Source organism: Condylura cristata, unplaced genomic scaffold (genome assembly GCF_000260355.1).
Source record: "Condylura cristata isolate star-nosed mole 26May11 unplaced genomic scaffold, ConCri1.0 scaffold00002, whole genome shotgun sequence".
In the NCBI taxonomy this organism is placed as follows: domain Eukaryota; kingdom Metazoa; phylum Chordata; class Mammalia; order Eulipotyphla; family Talpidae; genus Condylura; species Condylura cristata.
The window spans coordinates 56173373-56179728 of record NW_004567103.1 but is presented as its reverse complement, the minus strand read 5'-3'; positions in this window follow the sequence as shown (position 1 = coordinate 56179728).

Genomic DNA, 6356 nt, shown 5'->3' with positions numbered 1-6356 from the left:
GCAGCTGTACCTCAATAACTTCCAGAGTGATGTGCTGCCTAAGGGTGGTAGTAGCAGGAATGGTAGGCTGTTGGTAGGCTCTGCTTCTCTCCCCAACCTAAGCCCAGTCCCTCACTGCCTCCCAACAAAGGAGAGCAATTCCATGATTACTTGTATTATTTCAATAAGTCTCTGAATTTATAAATAGTTCCCTTAAAGAAAAATGGCCTATAAAATTAAGCAAATAAGCCATTGATCACTAAGCACAAAATGACAAAACAAATATTTCTTTGTTTTTGTTTTTCATGATTACTTCTGTTTCTTTTGTTGAGGCTTCACACACACGTGCACGTACACATACATGTCTTGTTTTCTCCTCCCTAAAAAACAATGTTTCTATTTTTATTTTGTATTTATTTTTAACCGAGATAATGTTAGGATAACCCCATCAGGTATTGCCACCGTAAAGCACCCCCCACGTCACCCATAATTTACCACTATAGTCCATTGTGCTTCTTCCTTCCCTTTTAGTGCTTATCCCTCCCCGTACACAGAACTGTATGCTTCATTTCTATCAAAAGATAAACTCACGTCTTTTGTAGCAACATGGGTGGAACAGGAAAAGTTCATTCTAAATGAAATAAGTCAGAAGAAAGATAAATACCTGATGGTGATACTAATATGTGGAACATGGAGAAACCAAAGGGTGAGATAAAGACAAGCTTAAAATCTAATCTTTGAAAGCTGAATACAGAACTGAAGCACAAAGCAATTTTAAAAACAGTTGAAATGACTGCTCAAAAAGTCAGAGGGCTTTCATTACTTTTGAAGAAACCAGCCTGGAGAGGAGACATACCTGTAGTAGTTGTGGGCTGGCCGATGGAAAAACTGAGACCTGAATCCTTTCATGTTGCTTCTATGGACCAACATGCTTTCCACTACAAGATGGAGCTGCCTACACAGTCTCTACACAATGCTATCATTAGTCTCCAGTAACTGGAAGTCACCCTTCCAATTCTAATCTACAAAGTACATTCTAACTTTCCCATTTTCCTCATTATATCCCTTTTTTTCTGATGGTTGCAAATTGGATCTTACTAGTCACTATTTATCTATGTACTTATGTTTTAGAATATATAAAAAAGATTCATAATTACTAGTGTATGCCTTTGGATAAATAAATTTACTTTTAAAAGTATATCATTTGCCTATAATTCTTGTCTTTGGCCTTAGAGAAAATATTCTAAATGGTTTTCCAAAATTCTGTGGGATTATTATTTTCTTTTTAGGCAATTTCTTATGTTGGTGGAATTCTTTTCCTCAGATTTAGATTCAGTGGTGCCATTTTTATTGTGTTTATTTTATCACATATCCTGGTTAATGTTAATTATCTAATTTTTTAATATGTGAAAAAGTATATTGTTCTAACAGTCAAAACCATACAAGAAGAATGTTTCAATAGAGTTCCTACTCATTCCTTGTACCCATTTCCACTCTATTCCATACACCTCTGCAGATAACCAATTATATTCATTTCTAATTTGTCTTGCTATATTGCTTTTTGCACAAATAAGCAAATCTATGTTTAATTTCTTCTATCCTTATTATTTTTACTTTAATTGGTACCATATTATAGATGTATTAAGACAACTTTTTTTTTTCTACATGAAAGTATAGTCTGATTCAACTACATGTTGTTTCAGACAGGTCTTAATTCTTTTTCATAGCTCTTTATTGTGTGCATGTATCACAGATTTTTTTTTTCATTCACTCTCCTATGCCTGGTCTTTTAGATGACTTCACATATTTGGCATTTTCCAACCATGCTCCTATGAATAACCTTATGCATATGTTATTTGTGTTTTTGGAGGTGTATCTTCAAAATAATTTCCTAAAATAGGGGTATTGTGTCAAAATGTAAGTTAATATTTGCCTTTGTTTGCTGTCACTAAAGTTTCCTGGGGTCTTTTTAGTACTGATTAATGTGCAACCTCTACACTACACTATCACCACCACCCTCTCATCACCAGAGCTTCTACTATAATTGTCTGAAGTGGAACCAAGCATTTGTATCATTTTTTAATATTTTCTACTGTTTTATTGAAATATAATCTGAACCACAAATTACACAATTCAACTATAAGAAAACACTCTGATATACAACTCAACAATTTTAAAATAAATTTATAGTCTTGATATCTTTTCAAAACTCTGAATCAGTGATTCTAATAACAGGATTTTAAGGCTGCTAAAATGATTCACTATTGTTGGTGCTGTTGAATACCATATGGTGTCATTATTAAAAGTCTGTTCTGCTACTTGAAGGTACTGGGTATTCCCCTATGCTATAGCATCCCTGTAGATTTAGATCCAGTGGTACCTGTTTCTCCTTGAACAAAACAATGCAGCTCAAAACCGGTCCCCATTCTTTAAAGTGGAATCAGTATCACTGGGTTATAAAGGTTGCATCTGAGGGAACTTCTAGAAAAAGTTACACACTTATTCAAACCAGTTCTCTTCCACTAGACTCTTGTGCTGACACCATGCCGTTAAACCAGACTTCATTTGTGACTTCTTTAAGGATGTTTTCTTATGCATGTCAGTTGGTCCCTTCTGTCCCAGCAACCAGCTAAGTATAAAGAGAAAGCAACTTAAAATTTAAATATCTCCAACCATATGAGATCGTTCTTTGAATGTCTCCTTTAAGAAGTACTTGTACTTATACATATATAAAGGGTTTAGCCAGCATAGACCCAATCTGGGAAATGTTGGGAATGGTATTTTTAAGTGGGTGACATCTGAACCAAGCTTTAACTGATGTTTGATGAGACACAGGAAGGTAAAGTAGGACACACCCCAGGCAAAGCAAGCAGTATGTGTAAAGACCCTGAAGGAGTTAGAATGGGTAGATTGATCTAACTGGTGCATAGGAATGTTGGGGAAATGCTGCTGGATAAGGCTAAAAAAGTAAACTTCAGTCCTATTAGGACTTAAGGACTTTTCTACTAATCTTAAGAGCAGTGGAAACTCACTGAAAATTGGTGTTAGAATGGAAAAGGATAAGGAGGATTGCCATGCCATGATCAGACTGACTAAGAAAAATTCCCTGTGACATCACAAAGTAAACAGATCAGCAAGAATAGTTATAAGAAGACCAATTTAAGACTTATGTTCTGAAACAGGGAGAAATGATATACAAAAAAAACCCCAAAACACACTCACACACACACACACACACACACACATAAGCTGATTGGTGTCTGGAATGGTGCTAATATTGAGAAAGCAATAGATTGACAGGACTTAAGGATTCTGGGGAGTGAGAAAGGGAATGTTAGCAAGAATGACTCAAGCTAATAGTCTGTGCATCATACTTCTCCTTATTACAGTCACCTATGACCCTCTTCTTATTACTTCTCATCATTCTTTTGGAACATTTAGCTTCTAGCTTTCTGTCATTCTCTCCATCTGGCTATATTTTTTGATGATTTCAAAATATATGCAGATCATCCTCATTATTCTGGTTGTTCATTCTCTTTATTTCTACTCCTTCAATCAATTTGCAGTCTCCTCTGTTTTAGCCATTGATTCCCATGGACATCCATTTGACCTTTACTACCATTAACTGAATCTTTCCATAGTCTCATTTGCAAAAATCCTTCTCTAGTTCTAATAATCTCTTGACCCTACCAGATTCTGTAATTCTGTTGATTCTGTAATTGCACTGTTCCTCATTCTACCATTTTCTCACTTTCATTACTGAACAACTTAAATTTCTGAAAACAATCATTGTAATCATGCTCATTCTGCTTATGCTCTTTTTCAGTGTAAGATAGCCAACATTATGATAATTAAATAATATCTTTGAAGTTGCATAAAAATAAGGTACATGTCAGATATCTTCTGTTTTTTCCTTATGATTTACTTTCCTACCTTCTCCCCACTGTATGTTCTAGAAAGCTGATCTATAAGTATTATATACATATTCAGAGCTCTCAGGCCCTCTGGCTCTCAAATGTTCAGCAAGTAGAAATAGAAGGAAAGGATAATTGGATTCAGATTATTTACTCCACTGGTTCCATCTCTCCTTTGTACCAAAGGTTATCTGTGTCCTTAGCTAACGTCCATTCTTGGGTCTGCTGTAGGGGAGCTTCTTGTCCTTCTGATTTTTTGATATCTCTGCTCTCACCCAGGTCTTCCCATCTAAAGATATTAGTAGCCACATGCTCCTAGATCTGAGTCCCTTCATTACCCAAAAAGTAGACTGCACAACACCTAAAAATGTTGTATAACTTTACAGTATAATGTAAAAATACACACTTATTTTTACAGAAACACAGTGAGATGCGCATGAACCAGTTAACTTTGACAAATGATACACCTGAAAAAATCTCATGCCAATCAAGATTTGGGTTATTTCCGTTATATCAGAAAGTTTTTCTCATGACACTTTCCAGTCAGTGTGTTCTCTGCCCCAGGGCAAGCACTCTCTTGACTTCTCTCATCACAGATTACTTTTGTCTATTTTGAACTTCAATTTATTGAATCATAGGTTTTATTCTTTCCTGTCTTTTATCTAGCTCTCAGCAACCTGTCTATATGAGATTTATTGTCTGGTCATATATGTTGCACATCTCCTCTGCCCTACTGTTCTATAAATTACAACAATTAATCAGTTTTTCCTATTCATTGACATTTCGGTGGGTTCTAACTATCGCCTTTTATGCCAAAATATACTTTGTGTATTTTTGAATAATCTTTTTGTGGGAATATATTTTCATTTTTCTTAGATAATTAAAGATGAGTATAACTGAAGAGTCATAGAGAAAAATCAATATTCAATTTTGTAAGAAATTGTCTACACCCCAGTTCTTATATGCATAAATAAAAATAAATCTTTTTTTTAAAAAAGAACCCAGGAGAAACCCATAGATCTTAGAAATATTTAATTTGCAAAAGCTTACTAGGAATTTCTGAAACATAATCAGATATTTTGAAGTTAGAAGTTTTACTAATAAAGATATGAGCTCTGGACAGAGGAAATGTTGGTCAAAGGGAACCAGAATCAGGTTGAATGAAATGGAAGTTTGTTATCTAAAATTGTAGGTTCAGTTATTATAAGAGAACATTTGAATAAAATAAAATTCAAGTAATAAATCTAAACAGAGTATAATGAAATGGACAACTCTATATTGACTGGACAGAGAGAGAGATACTTGGATGAGGGAAGTTTAATATTGCTTAATACAAAATAGTTTATATTTGATTAAATTATAATGCATTTTGAGCTTATCAATAGAAGTATAGTTCAACATAATCTTAATTTCAAGTGTAAAACAATAATTTGATATTTATACACATTACAAAATTGTCATCACAATATTTAGTATATTTTATTACCAACTTTAAAATTTGCAATACCTTATTATCAATATAATTTCCACACTATGCATTTCATTTCCTTGACTTATTTATTTTTGTAACTGGAAGTTCATCTCTCTTGAGCTTCCTCACACATTTCCTCTACCTCCTAACTCTCGTCCCCTTTGGTAATAACCAATTTCTTTTCTGTATCTATGATTTTAGTTTAGTCTAGTTTTTAGATCCCACATAAAAGTAGAATCACATGCTATTTTTTTATTGCTGCTTTATTTCAACAGTAAAGACATGAAATCAACCCAAATGTCCAAAAGAAGATGACTGGTTTAAAAAGTGGTGGTACATATATACATTATTGAATTATTACTCAGCAATCAAAAAAGATAAACTCATGTCTTTAGGCAACATGGATGGAGCTAGAAGGGATCATGCTTAGCAAAATAAGACGGAAAGAAAGAAAAATACTGAATGGTTTCACTCATAGCAGGAGTATAAAGGACCAGAGGAAAATAATAATAATACTGAACAACTATATACCAGAGACATTTTATGGGAGTGGAGTGGAGAATGGGATCAAAAATGGGAGGAGGAGGGAAGTGCACTGGACTGTGGTGATGGCACATGGGTGAAATGGTGATGGGAAGTCCATGGGAATTACAACTGAGATGGAAAAAGGCACAAAATGATGTAAAAATAAACTATTATAATAAAAAAAAATAGTAAAATCACAAGGTATTTATATCTCCCTGAGTGGTTTATTTCACTTAACATAACATCCCCAAGTTCCACCCATGTTGTTGTAAATGATAAAATTTGGTATGGCTGATTAGTATTCTTTTGCAGAAATAGAGTCATGTATCACTTGACAAGTTGTATAAGATGGTGGCCTCTATTGTTTACACTATATCATCTAGCTTTGCATAATTACACTCTATGACATTTTCATGATGGCAAAATCACCTAATGATGCATTTCTTATAAAATTATTAAGTGATGCA